The sequence below is a fragment of the Mytilus californianus genome, unplaced genomic scaffold (genome assembly GCF_021869535.1).
Source record: "Mytilus californianus isolate M0D057914Y unplaced genomic scaffold, xbMytCali1.0.p SCAF_3, whole genome shotgun sequence".
Taxonomy (NCBI): Eukaryota; Metazoa; Mollusca; class Bivalvia; order Mytilida; family Mytilidae; genus Mytilus; species Mytilus californianus.
This window is the reverse complement of record NW_026262679.1, coordinates 35,262,333-35,284,921: the sequence shown is the minus strand read 5'-3', so window position 1 is coordinate 35,284,921 and position 22,589 is coordinate 35,262,333. Positions and strand designations below refer to the sequence as shown.

The window sequence follows — 22,589 nt, the reverse complement described above, 5'->3', positions numbered from 1 at the left end:
TTTTTAAGATGCCTAATATTTAATACAAAATCATTGTGGTATTTTATAGCTTTTTCTTACTGTTAGGAAACAATACCGGTCCTTCTGAATCCTGAATTCTTTCCCACTCAAAATATAATATAGAAAATAGCTCAACAAATGTCAAATGAGTTCAATACTTGTTAATGTGTCTTCATAATTTGAAAAGATTATCCCTCAGTTTCAACTGCAAATGCTGGCTAAAGAAAAATCGAAAAATACAGGTGGTCAAATTGATTTTAGAGGTGGAAAACTTTACCTCCTGTAGAAATGTTTGTGAAAGTGAGGTATCAGGCTTTACATGGAATGGTCTCTGAGGGAGAAGTTCTTTCAGCAAAAGTGTGATCATGGACAGTGCAGACTTTTCACGGTGACGTTCAAGGTGACAGACATTGATCTTTAAGTTTTTACTCTGCTATCATCCTGATAAAATGAACAAAAAAAGAACAATATTAAGCAACAGAATGAAACATGGCTCCATTTAATATTCTCCAATGGAAGGTTGATACATGAAGCTCTACAATAATATACTAATCCTAATATGTTTTAAAGTTTAATGTGTTAACTTTCATCCTTGATTTTAATAATAAGTTAAAACCCCTGACAAAGCTGAAAGCATTATTCTTCTGAAACTTAGCATAGCGTGAATACTTTTTGGCCTTGTGCTGTTTTCTGCTCTTTGGTCGGGTTGTTGTCTCTTTGACACATTCCCTGTTCCATTCTCTATTCTATTTATTTATGCAGATCAGGGGCGGATCCAGACATTTTAAAAAGGGGGGGGGGGGGGGGGGGGGGTTCCCAACCCAGGATAAAGGGGGGGTTCCAACTATATGTCCCCATTCAAATGCATTGATCGTCCAAAAAAAAAAGGGGGGGGGGTCCCAACCACAGGAACCCCCCCTCTGGATCCGCCACTGCAGATTAATTCAATGTTCATTTTAAACTTTCCAAAAGAAGGGTCTCCAGAAGATATGTTTCGAAAGGAGATTTACTGTAGAACATATCTCAAGTTGACAGGACATACCTCATTTTACACTAAATGCAGTTAAAACTTTAAATGCGTAATGCGTAATTTTATTTTACAATCAGGATTCAAATTAATCAAAACATCAATGAATTAACTGACTAAAACAACATGGCAGGTAGCTTGGGCACTCTGAATTGTGTAAGAAACAAGCAATATTTTTCATTTAATTCTATTAGAAAAATAACAGCCTATAATGAAAAAAGGAGGAAAGAAGCAGAGAAGTTGCTCTCAAAATTAGAAATTAATGTGTGGCTAATCTACATAGAGAGTTAACAACAAATTGTTCATGGTTTCATGAGTAATAAATTAAAGCATATATTGGGTAAATGCCAATGCAACAATAACTCACCAATAAAAGGAACCCCAAAAAGGAAGAAAAAAAAAAAACAGATGAAGGGTCAAAATGACCTCAATTCTTTAAAATATTTTCCATTGTCAAAAAGTATCCTTGGTCAACTTTTTTAAACACTTTAAAAGCATAGTCACTTGAAAAATCAAAGAATTTCACACCTACAATCAAAATAACATACCAGAAAATGGCATGGCCCTAGTAAACATCGACATATATGGCCACTAGCTTAATTCAGATCTCCTTCACCCTGCAAGTAGAAAAATAACATGAACATACTGACGAAGCAGATTTAAAATGTCCACTCAACCAACTAACCAGCTTAATTAGTGAAAAGGAATATTATATCACCTGTTTTGAGGATTAGATCTTACTTAACTATCTGTAATAATTCTTTTAGTCCAAAACAAGATTACTTAATCCATTGTCGTCACTGAATTGTCCCCTTTTCAGTTACTTTGTATGTCAAGATGGGTTTAAATACTTTACAATAAATTCTGATTATATCTTTGTTTTGTTTTGATTTGACACTTGCACTCCTACTGTATGCAATTTTTCAAAAACAAACTGAAGTGTTTATACAAATTTCAAATATTGTTTATTATTTCTGTTTAGTAAGAAATAAATAATCCAATTTCTTGCTGTGCAGTTGATGTCAATATGAAATAAACAAACGATAAAAACATTTAAAGTGTTTTGACTAAAAACATTATAAACCTTTCCATACTTTCTGCAAGTTACAACAACACATGAATAAGCATATAAACAGCCATCTAAGTAAATTAGATACAGGTAAAGTCTAGTGCTTATTCTTAAATTGAGTTATTCACTTGTAGCAGTAGAAAACAGAGGATGGTTATGTGCTCAATATACATATAAATGGAACATTTATAAAACTAATAATGTAACCTGAATAATTCAGTCATTTCTGTTGCTCTTCTATGACTACAATCTTGAGGGAGGGATTCATTTTGGGATTGGATTAATTTATTTGGGTTAAAAATAATGAGAATTTGCATTACCTTTGTTATCAAAGGCCTTCAACACACACCCAAGATCTAGGCTTCAACACACACCCAAGATCTAGGCTTCAACACACACACCCAAGATCTAAGCCTTCAACACACACACAAGATCTAAGCCTTCAACACACACCCAAGATCTAGGCTTCAACACACACACCCAAGATCTAGGCCTTCAACACACACCCAAGATCTAGGCTTCAACACACACACCCAAGATCTAGGCCTTCAACACACACCCAAGATCTAAGCCTTCAACACACATCCAAGATCTAGGCCTTCAACACACACCCAAGAGCTAAGCCTTCACCACACATCCAAGATCTAGACCTTCAACACACACCCAAGATCTAAGCCTTCAACACACATCCAAGATCTAGGCCTTCAACACACACCCAAGATCTAAAAAGAAGCTGTGAATACAATCTTTTTTCATAAATACTTCACATATCTTTTTTATAGGGTTAATAAAAGCAATAAATAGCAAATGAGGACACAGTCTATCACCTCCAACCTCAGAATAGCTTTTAAAAAAAAAATATGTGTCCATAGCACACCAAGAACAGCTCTCACTAACACATTTACATATGTTCAGTGAACCACACAATCTGGGTCAAAGCCCTAGTTTGGCATATATTTAAAAATGTTCACATCATAATGAACATCTGTACAATGTCTCAAGTTGATCAAACCACAACTTCAAGTTGGGAAACTACCTTGTCAAAAAACTTTAATCTGACACAGGATGGAAGGACAAATTGACTGACAGACTCTCTGACTGGGAAACATAACGCCCCTCTACTATCTTAATTAGGCAGGGCCATAAAAATTTATGAAATTTCATGTTTAAACATTTATTTAGAAATTTTCTTACACTAAAACATTGGGTGTTTCTAATTGATTTAAACCAATTAATGCATAAAAAATTTGTTTTTTCGTCTGATGTTTTGGCGTCACTGCTCACAACATGTAAACTATCATAAATTAGTGACAGGAAAACACTTAGTGTATTTTCATAATTTTGTATAATTTTAACCAAGACATGTGTTTTCTTCTGTGGCGATAGAAAATGAACTGAATAACTTTTTCATAAAGGATATAAAAAAAACCTACAATAGGACACATCATAAAATGTTGATATTAACATCACTATAAACACATGTCTATGAACCATATATAGACATTTTATTTCTTTATAAATTTACAGTTGTTTTGGTTTGGTATGACACATCTTGATTGCTAGTCCACCTACAACTATTGGTGTTCGACACACAAAAATACACAGAAAAATCACATTTGATAAAATTTACATTGGTATCCTTGGTACAAAAGTTGTTAGCATTCACAATCAAGACACGTGAATCCAAAATAGAAAGTCGTGGGGATATATATATATCATTTCTCAAAGTCTACTTAGCATTTTGAAATGATATGCAAGAACATGAATGGAATCTTAAATTGGATTACATCAAAGTTCTTGTACGAATGATTTATTTGTTTTGAGGTCTAGTAGCCTTAACCCCAATGACCTGAAATTCGCCAAAACTTTACTTTATCCACAATTTCATGCAATGAATACTGTTCCTTTTTATCTTAAAGAAAATTTCAGAAGATTAAAACTCCTACAAATAGTAGAAGTCATACAAATAGTAGAACTCATTCTTGGACTAAAAAATGAGAATATCAGAGTTTTGAATCTTGGTCTTTAAATTTCATTTTGTTATAAAAAAAAAAACACACATTTCTTATCTGTTTTATCCATCTAAAACAGTTGTGCTTAATTTCTAAATTTCATTTCAAAGTATTTAACAGCCTGGTTCATACAAAATATTAACTAGATTTCAGTGTTCATGTGTGTGTGTAGCTTTCCACATTTCAATTATCATTCTCACCCTTTGAGCCATGGTCTTTACAACTCTCTCATCCCCTCCTTTAGTTACCTTATGTTTTTTTCATTTACTTTTTTATTAAGTTCCACAACTTGCTTCTGTGATTATAAAATCTCCATTTTTCTAAATGCTTATCTATTTCTTATCTCTAAGTTATCTCCCTTTCCTGAGATTATTTCAAGCACATTTCTACAATAGATATTTTATCAACTCAAAAGTGGTTAACAAGATAAGGATGCCAAACAGAAAACAAAATTTTTGGAAGAAATTTTCATAGGGTTGCTTATATCATCTTTTCATCAGAAACAGCATTTAACAGAATAAAAAAAAACAAGCTCAGAGGAAACTGGCAGTAACAAATGCAATGTGCAAATTTGAAGGTATATTGACAAAAATCAATGTCCATATATGCTAGTTAATGTCAGGGAAAATCTCTTCAGATTATTTCCAATGTACCATTTCTGATTGACTGTCAAAGCACTTTGCAAATGAAAGCAGTGGGATGGAAGTAATTGTTTCTTCAATAATTAATCAAATAAAAGAAAATCCCTCTAAAATATAACTCCATATTAGACAATGGAAATTTAATATTTGTACAAAACACTATTTAATGTTACTATAGTATCAAAGCCTATGTAAAAAAAGGTAAAGGTATTAGACTACATTACATGAAATCACCGTCTTACAAATTGGAGGGTTTAGCCTGCCGCAAAAGTTGGTTCAAATCACTGCTTTCTTTGCAAAGTGCTTGTACAAAGATAGGAATATGGCATTTATTGTTCCAATGATAATCTTCTTAAATTATCCAGTACATATTGACAAAAATATTCAAAAATCCTTCAACTTCAAGAGGTGGATTCAAGGCCCTCGTCCCAAATGGAGCTACATACATGTAGATGGTTACTGAATAGACTTTTTACAAGTCCCACTCCTAACATTGCCTCGCAGGTTATATCAAAAAGTTAATTGAAAAAAATGTACCCTTAAAGTGAGATGTCCTATTCCCAATTTTTGTTAATATTCAAAAATGAAATGAAAAAAAATTGCACCCAAGTGAAATGTCCTATCACAATATTGATCAGGGTGTTTTCTTTCCCTTTGTGTGTGTGTGCCGAAATAATGACATAAAATTAGTATAATTTAGGTCATCCATCATACTTAAAAAGAAAGAAATATCAAAGATAACAGCTAACACACTTGTTTATATAACATAAACAAAGTTTGTTTAATTTATTATATCATAATCATTTTTATTAAATATACATGTTCAAGCAAAAAAAATCACAAAACTTCAGTACTTGAAAACATGCCCTATTGACAAACTGCATATTATTTTCAACAGAATACTCTTTATACACCCTGTTTTTATCTATGGAGTGTCAAAAATATCTTGTAAATGATCAGAAAAAGCTTTGATAATAAAAATATAGTTTATCTTTTCGTCTCCACAAAGAAAATAGAAAGTTTATGTAGTGATGGCCCTGGTGTCCATGTTTTATGTCCAGAGCAATGACCACTGGCTATTTGACAAGTGGACATAACACATTAAATACAGGTGTCAGATGTTTATAAGTATATACTAGGGATATTGATATGTTTGGTTATAACTATTATCAAACAGGTTGATAATATTTTATAACTGTAATAATGGCCATATTAATTGTTTGTTGATCCAAAAAAGGATTCAATCCGTTTTCAGAATTAAAGTAAACAATTAATGTTTGTCCAAAGGGGGTAATAGAATCTATATTCCAGACCATGAAGAAAGTTAATACATAGTTACATGTCTGGTTCAATTGTGTTGAGTAGGAGGCTTTTTCCTTTCTGGGAAGTCAAAAAAGACCATAACAGATTTAATTGGTCTTAAAATAGCTTTAATATATCTGTCTATTTACAGCAGTAAAGCAGTAACGACTGTAGTGAGATGAACTGTACACCATGAATGCTATCATAGAAAAATTAATAAAGGGTCTTAAGTTGAAGAGTTGATAATCCTAAAAAATGCAACCAATTTCTCCAAAAGTGGTTGACTGCCTGGTGCAGGAACTGCTTACCCTTCTGGAGCACCATATAATACCACCAGTTCTTGTCGGGTTTCTGTTGCTCTTTATACTTTTGGTAGTAGTGTTATGAGGACTTGTGTCTTTCTTCTTTTGGTCATGGTGCTGTCTGTTTGTCTATGAATCATGGTTTTTGATTACCCCATATGTATCCTCTCCCCATTTTAAGTATTAAAAGTACATGGTCAAAAATGCACATTTAAATTGAACCTCCAAAGGACTGTCATCATTGGGAGGTAGGTAAAACCTGCATGATGTAAATGCCTAGTTCAGCCAAAACTTGATGACAACTGTAAACTGACGATGGTTTCGAAACATTATTTGAAAAGACTGTCTCCCAATTGATAAGTTTAAATGAAAACTGAGTTTTTCAAGTATACATTGGATTTTAAATTACGACAGCATTATTCTTATATATGCACCATTTCCTGATATCGCAATAATAAATGAATGCAGTATTTTCATTTAAATAATTTAGCAAAGACAAGTTTTGCAATATCAGCTGAAAATCTATCTCAAAGGAATATCAAGTGGTCCTTGAGAAATTAATCACATAAAAGGTACAGAAACTGATCTGTGTTGGACAATTCTCTTATTTACTTTGATAAACTGAATGTAATTTACAAGATGATGGTCTGTCTACACAACAAAAAGAGAAGATCATGGAATGTTTACACAACAAAAAGAAACTTGTTTTCTATCAATTATTTCTGTTTAATTTAATCAGTCTAATCTTACCAATGTTTAGATTCAACAAAAGAGATATGTGACCAGAATTTGTAGTAAAAGCTAATTTTATTTGTGTTGAGATGAGTGGTTTCTGTTCAGTCTGGAGTTGATGGATCTTTTTTAATAATGGGATTTATATGTTTCATGCAATCTAAAACCATGATACGTGTAACAAGAGATGTCAAGTTTTAGGCTATATAAGAGAATGGCATGAAATTCATCTATTAAAATTTTGTTTTCTAAATAGAACACTTGTCTTTGACAACATAATACTAGGACTGTTTCATGTTAGACCCAGTTCAATTGTATAGACAATTTTCACCCTAAATTAAAATTCATTCAGGGTGGGAGAGGGAGGAATGTAACTTCCCTGTTTTGGTGTTCTATGTGATTTCATAGTCATTTAAAATGTCTTTTTAACATGATTTTCAGCTTTCTGTGTTGACATGAATTATCATTGATATGGGACATAATTATAAATTAACTGTTTACAAAACTTTCAATTTTTCTAAATCCTAATTATTTAATACCCAAGAAATAGATTACCTTAGCTGTATTTGCCAAAACGTTTAGGAATTTAAGGTCCTCAATGCTCTTCAACTTCGTACTTTGTCTGGCCTTTTTAACTTGTTTGATTCATACCTCACTGAGGAGTCTATTGTAGATGAAAAGGGTGTCTGGCATACAAATATTTTAATTCTGGTATCTATGATGAGTTTATTTAAGTCTCTGTAAGATGAACCCAGAACCAATAGATATCAGTATATGTATTAGTTCCAGGATGAATGCACATTCAAAGAGATAAGCGATTTTGATGTACAGTAATATTTTCTAACAAAAATCATAACATCATTATTAATGATTGCTCTATGACATTTTTTATTTTTGTTGTAGACTGCATTATACACTTTAGGGTGGATTCTGAAACTGGCCTAGTCCTAGGGTACAGTGCCCTGGAATAGTAAAAATGTACAATGTATTAGGGACAATATAAGCAGTTTGAACTACTATTAAGGCTTTCCAACTTTTGCCATTTTATTTTATCAACTTAGATATGCTTTTAATAAATATTTTTTTCTTCTAGAATTGGTTCTAGTGGACAAAATTAGTAAGACCACAAACATGACTACTTTCAACTGGTGTGAAACAATGACATGTAGATGAGACAAAATATAATTTTATAGATTCTAACTCATTTAAAACTTTCTGACATATTTCTGATCCTAAGTTATAACTATGTAGGATCCCAGGCTCCCTAGTTATTTACTTCTGATGTGGTTTGGTACATCAGGATGCACTTAGACATATATCTGTACTAAGTAATATTCAACAAGCTTTACCATCCCTAATTGAAATACCCATCTTATAGAAACCCATTATGAGACAATTATGTGACAATTAGTAGATTATTATGTAAGAAATATCATTGTAGTACAATCAGTCTTGTAAGACTAAATTTTGTGGCCAAAAATATTACATTGACAAGCAATAATTAGCCAGTAAGTACCTCATCATACTGCCTTAATGTTCTTATCAAGCCATTCAACTAATATAGATAATTAAATACATTTACGTAGGTAATAAATCATGGATCAACATTGAAAATGACCACTGGCTAGATGTAAAACTGGACATTATCTATGTGGTTGTATGTTGTTTTTTATTGTTATCTTAATTAGGTCAGATCAAAGGAATTGGACATAGTGGACATCAAATACAAGCAATCATACCATGTTTAAAGTAAACTAATTTTGACAATACAAAGGACACCTCTCTCTATCTTGATGGCTATTTAAGATAAGAAATAAATAATAAATAAACAATTTTTCTACCAACAAGAAATGATTGTAACAGGATGCTGTTACGAAGTCTCCCAAACGAAGCTCCCATAATTCGTAATTCCCAGGGTCGCCTGACATTGGGCAAAGTCCAGTGAAAATTGGTTTGGTCCAGTAAAGTTATATGCATTAGTGATGCCTTGGACTAACCCTGTATATCATTCAAATCATCTTGGCATGATAAACCAGAATATATATGGTTTAGGGGTGGGGATCTCGACCATTTACAAGATACTAGAACATTGGGGGTGGGGGGAACCCCTGGGGACTGACCCTATACGTCATTCAAATGTTTGAGACATGACGAACAGGAATATATATGGTTTAGAGGTGGGGATCTCCACCATTTACAAGATATTAGAACATTGGGGGTGGGGGAACCCCTGGGGACTGACCGTATACGTCATTCAAATGCTCGAGACATGACGAACAGGAATATATGTGGTTTAGGGGTGGGGATCTCGACCATTTACAAGATATTAGAACTTTCTCAAATGGCAGGGGGTAGGGATGACCCCTGGGGACTAACCCTGTATATCATTCAAACCTTCTTAGCATGACAAACCAGAATATATATGGTTTAGGGGTGGGGATCTTGACCACTTACAAGATATTAGAACTTTCTTAAAAGGCATGGAGTGGGGGTGACCCCTGGGGACTAACCCTGTCTTTCAATTGATTTGCTTTATCATGACAAACCAGAATATATATAGTTTAGGGGTGGGGATCTCGACCACTTACAAGATATTAGAACTTTCTTAAATGGCAGGGGGTGGGGTGACCCCTGGGGACTAACCCTGTATTTCATTTGATGTGCTTTATCATGACAAACCAGAATATATATGGTTTAGGGGTTGGGATCTCGACCATTTACAAGATATTAGAACTTTCTCAAATGGCAGGGGGTCAGGATGACCCCCAGGGACTTACCCTGTATATCATTCAAACCATCTTAGCATGACAAACCAGAATATATATGGTTTAGGGGTGGGGATCTTGACCACTTTCAAGATATTAGAACTTTCTTAAAAGGCATGGGGTGGGGATGACCCCTGGGGGCTAACCCTGTATTTCATTTCATGTGCTTTATCATGACAAACCAGACTATATATGGTTTAGGGGTGGGGATCTCGACCATTTACAAGATATTAGAACTTTCTCAAATGGCAGGGGGTAGGGATGACCCCTGGGGACTAACCCTGTATATCATTCAAACCTTCTTAGCATGACAAACCAGAATATATATGGTTTAGGGGTGGGGATCTTGACCACTTACAAGATATTAGAACTTTCTTAAAAGGCATGGAGTGGGGGTGACCCCTGGGGACTAACCCTGTATTTCAATTGATTTGCTTTATCATGACAAACCAGAATATATATAGTTTAGGGGTGGGGATCTCAACCATTTACAAGATATAAGAACTTTCTCAAATGGCAGGGGGTAGGGATGACCCCTGGGGACTAACCCTGTATATCATTCAATCCATCTTAGCATGACAAACCAGAATATATATGGTTTAGGGGTGGGGATCTTGACCACTTACAAGGTATAAGAACTTTCTTAAATGGCAGGGGGTGGGGGTGACCCCTGGGGACTAACCCTGTATTTCATTTAATGGGCTTTATCATTTAGAACATTTTCAATTAAAAAGATTGTGTCTATCACAAAAGGTTTTCAATTTATAATCATTTGAAAATTTTAAAAAATAAAATCCCATAGGGTTCTATAGTTAAACCCTCTTTTCTTTTTGCCCCTCAATGTACCCCTTTATAAACCCCATTGCACAAACAAAACCCTGATTGCACCACTAGACATGTTAGTCTAACATATTGTGAAACCCTAAGTTAATCTGACAAGCGGTTTTGGAGACCAGGTGCGGACAAGTTCAAATTTAAAAGCGGCGGAAGAGGAAGAGGAAGAAGAATAATAATAACAAGAAATGATTGTAACAGGATGCTGTTACGAAGTTTCCAAAACGAAGCTCCCATAATTTGTAATTCCCAGGGTCGCCTGACATTGGGCCAAGTCCAGTGAAAATTGGTTTGGTCCAGTAAAGTTATATGCATTAGTGATGCCTGGGGACTAACCCTGTATATCATTCAAATCATCTTGGCATGACAAACCAGAATATATATGGTTTAGGGGTGGGGATCTCGACCATTTACAAGATACTAGAACATTGGGGGTGGAGGGAACCCCTGGGGACTGACCCTATACGTCATTCAAATGTTTGAGACATGACAAACAGGAATATATATGGTTTAGGGGTGGGGATCTCAACCATTTACAAGATATTAGAACATTGGGGGTGGGGGGAACCCCTGGGGACTGACTGTATACGTCATTCAAATGTTGGAGACATGACGAACAGGAATATATGTGGTTTAGGGGTGGGGATCTCGACCATTTACAAGATATTAAAACTTTCTTAAAATGGCAGGGGGTGGGGGTGACTCCTGGGGACTAACCCTGTATTTTATTTGATGTGCTTTATCATGACAAACCAGAATATATATGGTTTAGGGGTGGGGATCTCGACCATTTACAAGATATTAGAAATTTCTCAAATGGCAGGGGGTCGGGATGACCCCTGGGGACTAACCCTGTATATCATTCAAACCATCTTAGCATGACAAACCAGAATATATATGGTTTAGGGGTGGGGATCTTGACCACTTACAAGATATTAGAACTTTCTTAAAGGCATGGGGTGGGGGTGACCCCTGGGGGCTAACCTTGTATTTCATTTCAAGTGCTTTATCATAACAAACCAGAATATATATGGTTTAGGGGTGGGGATCTCCACCATTTACAAGATATTAGAACTTTCTCAAATGGCAGGGGGTAGGAATGACCCCTGGGGACTAACCCTGTATATCATTCAAACCATCTTAGCATGACAAACCAGAATATATATGGTTTAGGGGTGGGGATCTTGACCACTTACAAGACATTAGAACTTTCTTAAATGGCATGGGGTGGGGGTGACCCCTGGGGACTAACCCTGTATTTCATTTGATTTGCTTTATCATAACAAACCAGAATATATATGGTTTAGGGGTGGGGATCTCGACCATTTACAAGATATTAGAACTTTCTCAAATGGCAGGGGGTAGGGATGACCCCTGGGGACTAACCCTGTATATCATTCAAACCATCTTAGCATGACAAACAAGAATATATATGGTTTAGGGGTGGGGATCTTGACCACTTACAAGGTATTAGAACTTTCTTAAATGGCAGGGGGTGGGGTGACCCCTGGGGACTAACCCTGTATATCATTCAAACCATCTTAGCATGACAAACCAGAATATATATGGTTTAGGGGTGGGGATCTTGACCACTTACAAGATATTAGAACTTTCTTAGATGGCAGGGGGTGGGGGTGACCCCTGGGGACTAACTCTGTATTTCATTTAATGGGCTTTATCATTTAGAACATTTTCAATTAAAAAGATTGTGTCTATCACAAACGGTTTTCAATTTATAATCATTTGAAAATTTTAAAAAATAAAATCCCATAGGGTTCTATAGTAAAACCCTCTTTTCTTTTTGCCCCTCAAAGTACCCCTTTATAAACCCCATTGCACAAACAAAACCCTGATTGCACCACTAGACATGTTAGTCTAACATATTGTGAAACCCTAAGTTAATCTGAGAAGCGGTTTTGGAGAACGGGTGCGGACAAGTTCAAATTTAAAAGCGGCGGAAGAGGAAGAGGAAGAAGAATAATAATAATAATAAGAACTGAGCAAAAACAATAAGTCTTCCCAAACTTCGTTTGGGAGACTTAATTAAAAGCTTTCTAAATCCCTTAAAAAGAAATTATCTCCCTTGTATTGTATAATGTACAAGATTGATCTTTAATCTATTTCCAATAAAAGTTAATATAAAATTCAAATAAAACACTGCTGAATGGAGGTGAACAATCAAAGTTCTAAAATTCTTAAGATGGGCAACATTTTGTGGTTAATTTGATTGAATTTTCTAAAGTTGTTGCTATATAGTTAATGTTCAAATTAAAATGTTCACTGGTGCTATTTCATTTGAACTTTAAGAAAAAGATGATTGTTTTCCTTATTTTTCATTCATTTTTATTGAATCAAAGGGTGAAAATAGGCCATCAAGTATCATAATCCATGCCACATCAATCACTGATTAAAGCAGTCACCATAACATTTTCTTTCAATGTTAGCTGGGAAAAAAAACTACTTTGACAGTCACAATAGAAATGTCAGGCCCATAGAAAGGGCATTTGATGGTAAGGTTAGGCACAGGCCATTCATATTATGTGTGGAAAGAGGGGGCATGTCTTTGTAGGACAAACTTTTTTTTTACTGTAATAAAAAAAAAAATTTAAGTAACATACTGTGATATAGGAAAAAGAATTTTTTTCGAAACTCAATTTCAGTTGAATTAATTATTTTTTCAATGGAAACAAACATTTAAAAAATATTTAGAATAATAAAAAAATATCAACAAAAATAAAACCCATGCCCCCCAAAAGACGAAAGGTTAGTGCTTTATTCCTGTCCTAAAAAAAGGTTAATATTCTTCTATCAGAAGAATGTGTATTACCTAAATTAAATCATTGCTCAACAGAACACACATCTTTTTTGATAATTAAAATTTTTACGATCATTTTTAAGACCTAATTAACAAATTTTTCAAATTCCTCTGATATCCAAACACAAACAAACACTTGTGATTTACAAAGAAATGCTATAAAAATACCAAGTATAATGAAGATGCTCCATTACGATACAAAATCACTACTTGAAAGTTAAATTCTTTTAAGACAGATTCAGCACTTGTATATTATATAACCTAAAATAAATTCCAAGTTTACATGTTCAACAACTGTTGAGAAATAATTAAATTATTGTATGCATAATGTTCACTACTTTTTTTACATTTTTTAACTTCATTGAAATATGAAGTTGTTAACTTTTGTTGTTATTGTAATTATAATTCAGGCATTTCCTTTCAAGTCGGGAGAAGACCATTTTTTTTCTTTCTGCTTTTGATTAGCAATTGCATGATTGCTTTTGACTGAGATATTTCTGTATTACTGAACCTCCTTGTTGAGACAGAATACATACAACTTTTTCTGTGAATTTTCAAACCTCCAGGGTTCCACAGCAAACAGATATCTTTTTCAGTGAATTTCAAAACCCCCTGTGTCAGATAGCATACCGACATCTAATCTTTTTTTAGAAAATTTCAAACTTTTGCATCCATTTGAATTGCAAATGGTTGAGAAAAGAATCATCAAACTCTGGTAAGTCAATGCATGACTTGGAAATCAGACATCCTCAGATAAGATATCCTATCATCTCTAACTTGGAGAAACATCCTCAGAGACTTAGCAGCTTACCCTTGAGTATTGGTGAATTCCAATGCAGTTGACCCTAAAATCCTAATTCGTGTTTAACAATTCTTACTTTTAATGCAAATTTTGAACCAACTGCTTTTTTATATTATAAATTCATTTAAAAGGTAGTAAAATGTGAAAATCAGACTCCTCATGTTACATATAGAAATACCTAAAGGTTAGGGTTAATATAATTAAAGAAAGAACAGACTAGCAGAACTTGTACAATGTCTGCTTAACTTCTGTTATTGTTTTGCTTTCTCAGATGTTTACCCTGTACCTAGCTGCTGTTGACCATAATTGATTTAATATAAATCTAGCTTTTGATTCTCTCATTCGAATTGTTTCACATTTTGTCATGCAAGGGCCTTTAAAATTAACTTATATGGTTTGAGTTTTTCTCAGTGTTGAATGCCGAATGGTAAACTGTAGCTGTCCTTTTGCCCTTGGTGGGCTGTTGTTCCAATTGGCAATCGTACCATATCTCCTTATTCTCATTACATCAATTTCATATTTGAAAGACTTAACAATTCAATGGAAGTAGTTTATTTCTTTCTGAAACCAATATTGATTTGTAACATTTGGTACCATTTTGAAAAAGAATTGTATCAGAATATCTTATTTTCACATCCGTAGAATGAGCTGTTATCAAAAAAATATCAAAAAGTTTTTTCATCAATTGCTGACCCGACCTATTTTTTGAGAATCCACTTTTTCAATGTTTCCTTTTCCTCTTCCGCTCATTGTGAAAACCGCAATATATATGAATGGAACTATTTAAAGTATGAAAGGATATCCTCTCATTGAGTCAAGTATACCCACTTTCCTAAAACAATTGTTACAAATGGACCTAAACTTTACATTGATCATTTTCCTTGAAATATGAGATTAATTAAATTTCATTATGTATGATTTGAGGATTATTGCAATTTCATTTCCGTGTAAGTTTGGGATATGTACAATGTAATATAAGATGCATATCATGTTTTACAGGGGTGTTGCATCATACCTACTTTATTACACTTCAATTAAAATTGTCTCATGATTTTTACATGATGTACATGTCACATCTAAAGTCTTATCTTAAAAAGAATAATGTGTAAATACATGTAGATATATCCTGTATGGTCAGATAATGCCCAAATGCCCATGCAAGATTAGTCACGAAAAATTTTGCATTTAGTGTCAACAAGTTGCACATGATGTTGTGGTAAGAATCCCCCTACTCATTCAAAATACCTGAAAACTAAAGTGGCAAATCTGAAAATCATTTGCACTACAATTAAACAATCTTTTTAAACATTTTCCTCCAAACCAATAAAAATTAATAAAACTTTGCTACATTTTGAAAATAAAATGAACCAACATTATCAAACATATTTAAATTCTATTCCATGCATTACAAGAGAATACGCTGATATGTATCGCCTTCTTTACTTACCATTGATTTTATGTTGATAGTCCTAAATATAAAACTTTACTACAAGTAACACATAAACTTAATATGATCCAAGAAAATGAGGTCAAGGTCAGATAAACCAAACGAGAAATACATATACACCTTACAATCATTCAATAAACCAAACATAGTTGACCTATTGCTTATAGTTTCTAAGAAACAGTCTTAACCAAGAAAACTTAACATTGACCAATGAACCATGAAAATGAGGTCAAGGTCAGATGAACCATGCCAGACAGACATGTACACCTTACAATCAATGTATGCATTAAATATAGTTGACCTATTGCTTATAGTATCTAAGAAACAAACTTAACCATGAAAACTTAACATTGACCAATGAACAATGAAAATGAGGTCAAGGTCAGATGATACCTGCCAGACAGACAAACACACCTTACAATCCTTCCATACAACAAATATAGTTGATCTATTGCTTATAGTTGAAGAAAAACAGACCAAAACACAAAAACTTAACACTGAGAAATGAACCGTGAAAATGAGGTCAAGGTCAAATAAAACCTGCGAGACTGACATGTACATCATAAAATATTTCCATACACCAAATATAGTTGACCTATTGCCTATAGTATTAGAAACTAGAGGCTCTAAAGAGCCTGTGTCGCTCACCTTGGTCTATGTGCATATTAAACAATGGACACAGATGGATTCATGACAAAATTGTGTTTTGGTGATGGTGATGTGTTTGTAGATCTTACTTTACTGAACATTCTTGCTCCTTACTATTATCTCTATCTATAATGAACTTGGCCCAGTAGTTACAGTGGAAAATATTTTGTAAAAATTTACAAAAATTTACAAAATTTATGAAAATTGTAAAAAATTGACTATAAAGGGCAATAACTCCTTAAGGGGTCAATTGACAATTTTGGTCATGTTGACTTATTTGTAGATCTTACTTTGCTGTACATTATTGCTGTTTACAGTTTATCTCTATCTATAATAATATTCAAGATAATAACCAAAAGCTGCAAAATTTTCTTAAAATTACTAATTCAGGGGCAGCAACCCAACAACATGTTGCCTGATTGGTCTGAAAATTTCAGGGCAGATAGATCTTGACCTAATGAACAATTTTATACCATCAGATTTGCTCTAAATGCTTTGGTTTCAGAGATATGAGCCAAAAACTGCATTTTACCCTATGTATTATTTTTTTGCCATGTCGGCCATCTTGGTTTGCGGGCAGGGTCATCGGACACATTTTTTAAACTAGATACCCTAATGATGATTGTGGACAATTTTGGTTAAATTTGTCTTAGTAGTTTCAGAGGAGAAGATTTTTGTAAAAGATTACAAAAATTTACGAAAAATGGTTAAAAATTGACTATAAAGGGCAATAACTCCTTAAGGGATCAACTGACCATTTTGGTCAAGTTGACTTATTTGTAGATCATACTTTGCTAAACATTATTGCTGTTTACAGTTTATCTCTATCTATAATAATATTCAAGATAATAACCAAAAACAGCAAAATTTCCTTAAAATTACCAATTCAGGGGCAGCAACCCAACAACAGGTTGTCCGATTCATCTGAAAATTTCAGGGCAGATAGATCTTGACCTGATAAACAATTTTACCCCATGTCAGATTTGCTCTAAATGCTTTGGTTTCAGAGATATAAGCCAAAATCTACATTTTACCCCTATGTTCTATTTTTAGCCATGGCGGCCATCTTGGTTGGTTGACGGGGTCATCGGACACATTTTTTAAACTAGATACCCCAATGATGATTGTGGCCAAGTTTGGTCAAATTTGGCCCAGTAGTTTCAGAGGAGAAGATTTTTGTAAAAGTTTACGGACGACGGACGACGGACGCAAAGTGATGAGAAAAGCTCACTTGACCTTTCAGGTCAGGTGAGCTAAAAAAGACCAAAACTCAAAAACTTAACTTTGACTAAACCATGAAAATGAAGTCAAGGTCAGATGACACCTACCAGTTGGACATGTACGCCTTACAATCATTCCATATACCAAATATAGTAGACCTACTGCTTATAGTATCTAATATATGGACTTGACTACGAAAACTTAACCTTGTTCACTGATCCATGAAATGAGGTCGAGGTCAAATGAAAATTGTCTGACGGGCATGAGGACCTTGCAAGGTACGCACATACTAAATATAGTTATCCTATTACTCATAACAAGAAAGAAATTAACATTACAAAAAATGTTGACTTTTTTTTCAACTAGTCACTGAACCATGAAAATGAGGCCAAGGACAATGGACATATGACAGACAGAAACTTCGTAACATAAGGCATCTATATACAAAGTATGAAGCATCCAGGTCTTCTAGCTTCTAAAATATAAAGCTTTAAAGAAGTTAGCTAACGCCGCCGTCGCAGGATCACTATCCCTATGTTGAGCTTACTGCGACAAAAATTATGCAGCAATGGGTAATGTAATAAAAATATAACAATAATAGAAATTTGTTTAATTGCAGATGTGATGATACCAAAAAATAAATTTTTATATACAATTATACTATCAGGTTAGTGGAAACATGAAAGAGGTTGTTGCTGGTTCCTGTCTATCATAGATTGATTTATTGACTTGTACATAAATGAGGCAGTTAGTTTTCTACTTTGGTTGTCATGTTGAGGCCTTCTATAGCTTACTATACAGTATGGGATTTGCTCATTCTTGGAGGCCATACAGTGACTTATAGTTGCTTAAAATCCACATCATATGGACTATAGAGGATAGTTGTCTCATTTGCAATCATACCACATCTCATTATCATGCTCCAAACCAAATATTTAGTACAGAAACTGCAACAAAAGATTTCAGTGCATTTAGTATTCTGAGATAGTTTGATGTTTTACCGCCTTTTAAGAACTTACTGGGATGGTGGGACATCTGAGTGCAAAAAGTCCTTAAGACTTCAGACCAATCTCAGACTATTCATTCAGAAGAAAAAAGTGACCAATAAACACAGAGAAGGAGAAATAAATATGTTGAATGCAGTATGCCAATTACCACTTTATGAGTGGAGATATAATTTTTAAATGCCATAAAAATTTCTTTTAATAAATAATTGTTGACTTGTTGCCATTTCAGGCATAACAAAAAAAACCTTTATTGTATATTTCAATGACCTTACTATGGGGCAAAACATAAAACTGATGCATGCAGGGTAGGAATGCTATTGCTCAAGGGTATTTGATGAGGCTTGCAGTTTTAAGTGGGCATTTTCTCGTTTTTTATATAGATTAGACCGTTGGTTTTCCTGTTTGAATTGTTTTACACTAGTCATTTTTGGGGGCCTTTATAGTTTGCTGTTCGGTGTGAGCCAAGGCTGTACTTTGACCTATAATGGTTTACTTTGACAAATTTTGACTTGGCTGGAGAGTTGTATCATTGGCACTCATACCACATCTTCTTATATCTATTTGCTGAACTCAAGCTTTAAGTGTTTAATGCTTAAATTTGTACACTGTCGATGTGATGGAATCAAATTCAAAGGAAATGCTATCAAAACCACTATTCTGACAAAAATATTTCCAATAGATCCTCCAACAATAAATCAAATTCCCACCATTTTATCTGTTTTGAAATGGTTCAGTCTTGTATAGTCCCTTTTGAACGTCTTGGTGGTTATGCATGCTGGCTTAAAACCAGGACATCAATGTATAGGATTACCAGCTGGATCTTTTAAAATCCAACTAAGCATGTATGTCTTCGGCTGTTGTCTGCTCTATGGTCGGGTTGTTGTCTCTTTGACACATTCCCCATTTCCATTCTCAATTTTATGTATCATACAAAGCAGAATATATTTATATGGCAATAGACTGGTTCCCAATCACAATATTCAGTATGTTACACATAAACAAATATAACGTGAGTGTATGGCTAATAGCTAATACCTGGAAAGTAATCCTTGGAACCAGGATAATATGGCAATAACATGCTATTATTCTGCATGTGCATGTTACCTATTAAGTTAAAAATCACTCTTGGCATTACTTTTTCAGTGATTTTTGGTGATTATAAGCCATTCACTCACTCTGGTATATGATAATCAATAGTGAAAGGAAAATAAGTGTCTCTCTGTATAGTTCATAGCCATTTTTGATAAAGTGGCAGATATTGTACTGTTATTTTTTCAATGATGATTTTCTTTTCCATAAAGATACCCTTTCTCTCGGTATTTCATTGTAAATTGTATTTATTTCTTTTTAATATATTCCAATTAAAAGATTCAGCAATCTTTTTGCATTCTGGAAGTTATCTCCCCTTATTGTTTTAGAGAGTTGCCTACCTTCTGTACATCATTAGATACTTCATACAATTTTAATTTTTTTGTAGGAAATGAAATTATAATAATTTTCTGACACAGTAGCTCATTCATTATACATGTATGTCAATTCAGGTTAAATACATTGTTTTAAATATGATAAAAGCGACATAACATTCTGTACATGTATACTCATAATATTATTTTCTCCAAGATACAATATTCTGACTATAAACCCATAAAACATGCCTATACAAGTAATCCACCTGAAGATACAATGCCTTCATGTAAAAGCACTTCAAGATAATGTGTTTTACCCATAAACTGAAGTCCTTAATATTTACTTAATATTATTTACATTGTGGTTATCTGCAAATATGAACTATTTGTCGATAATTTTCTACCTGATGTTAACAAAAGGTCATATTTACAGATTACAAAGGGTTACAATTACTTCCAAATGAAACAGGTCAATAACAAATAGTAGCAGACCTCATTGCAATAATGAAGCGGATGTGCTTGTTTTCAGACTACAACAACATCTAATTGATTTAAGCTAACTGTGAAGCAATTAAGCTTTGTTCTCTAAGCAAGTTCTTATTACCCCTATTTTAAATGACGTAATTGATTTTGCTTGATAAATATTATGTGGATCTGACAGGATCAGCCAATTACGGACAATTTACAGTAATTATGACATCACTAGTTGTTTACCTACGATTCTCCGTTAAAGTCTGATTGTAGTACCATCGTTTACCAAGTTCTATCAACGTAATAACTTGTTTACTTCACATTAAATCCAATTACCACACTGTACTTGTTACGCAATCTGGAAAAAACCCAACAACATCTTAAGAAAATATGTTGCTACTTATATATGTAACTATATAGTTCTTAAACAGACATATTATGTTCTAACTAGAACAAATATACAATTATATGATCGTAAAAATAACTCAATTTGTGACATATAAATTATAAAATTAGTTTATCTTGTCAGTATATTTACTTCTTGATATTCAATAATATCAATTTTCAATAAAACAGAAATAACTGCTTTAAAATATTCCAATGAAAAAAGATTAAATCATTTAGAAAGACACCAGGCCATTGGTTTTTCTCTTTAAAATTGTTTCATTTTTAAGTCTAATCAGTGCTTTTCATAGCTTACTTTACAGTATGGGTTTTGCTCATTGTTGAAGACCATACCGTGATCTATACAATATAGTTGCATACATCCACGACCTTTGGTCTATGGGTGTAACATGTATCATTAGCAATCAAACCACGTTTCCTTATTCCACAATAATATCCTGTTGATTATGATTTCAACTACTCATGAAAAACTTAAGCATTTGAAATTTTTAATATTGAGTGGAAAAATATGACAATTAAAAAATTAAAGGGGTCAGTTTCCATAAAGATTAAATGAAAAACTCATGAGTATATAATTAGGAAAAGATTTGGCAGGAATCAACATGTGACAATTTAAGTAATAGGTATTCATTAAGTTATCCAATTGTTCTAAAATTGTTTAAATGCATTTATTAAACAAATTAAGTAATCTCATCTTTAAGTAATTAAGCAGATTTTTTCAGAATGGGATTGATAAGAAAAATAAGGAGACTTCTTTACTTTAATGACTGCTTCAACATATTCCTTAGATTAGAACTTATTATTTTTGCTATTTATAAATTAAAAATACTCTATTTGTTCATTAGTACTAAACATATGTTAATTATTTGACAATCTAGAAGAAATTTGTAGATACGATTTAACCTTCCCCTTCATTCACTTCGTTCCAGAGAGGCCACTCTTATAATTTCAAAGTGGATGGAGGGTAATTTATTGTATAAATCTAGCACTATGACTGGCTCTTTATTTTCTAATTTTTGACAAATATAAAAATAAGAAGATGTGGTGTGATTGCCAATGAGACAACTCTCCACAAGAGACCAAATGACACAGACAAAGTTTTTTTATTCTTGAAATTTTGCAGTACCCTACTTTTTCTAATTCAACATTGTGGTGAGATGATGAAATTACTGCTTATGGAGAAATTATGATCATATGACAATATAAAGTTCTTTGTCAAGATCACTTATCTGAATTCTTATTTATGAAAAATTTACTAATTTCATCATTATTAGCTTCTTATTTCATTTTCTGGGAACCTTTTACATCATATATTGTTTTCTTTTTCCCAGTTGATTTCTTAAGATTTTACTTCTATAACATTTTAACAAACTTATTTCCATTTACAAGATTACGACTTGGTGGAAATGTTCTGTAATGAATGATCTATTTTCAAATATACAGTTTTTTGGGGTCATATCAGAATAAGAATGTAATGAATATGAACTCTGCTTTGTACTAGACTGACATGATGATCAAGATTTAATGAGCTTAAGTTCACAAGTTAACAGTCAGAAGAAAACATGTCAGCCTAGCCAGACATTATTCTGACTCTAAGCCGACCTGTCTTTGCTCTTACTCATTAATGCCACATGCAAAGCAGAGAAGTAGCATTAGTACCAATTTTCAAGTCTTTGGTTTGAC

At 33.5% G+C, this 22,589-nt stretch overlaps 1 long non-coding RNA gene across 1 annotated transcript; it reads right to left on the bottom strand.

Moving 5' to 3' along the window:
* Window positions 1-108: 108 nt before the first annotated feature.
* On the bottom strand, window positions 109-20,847 carry LOC127734444 (uncharacterized). Its single transcript, XR_007997601.1, has 3 exons — window positions 20,745-20,847; window positions 1,576-1,644; window positions 109-441 (listed from the first exon to the last, which is right to left on the bottom strand). It is a non-coding gene; the product is annotated as an uncharacterized LOC127734444 (long non-coding RNA).
* Between the last annotated feature and the right edge of the window lie 1,742 nt (window positions 20,848-22,589).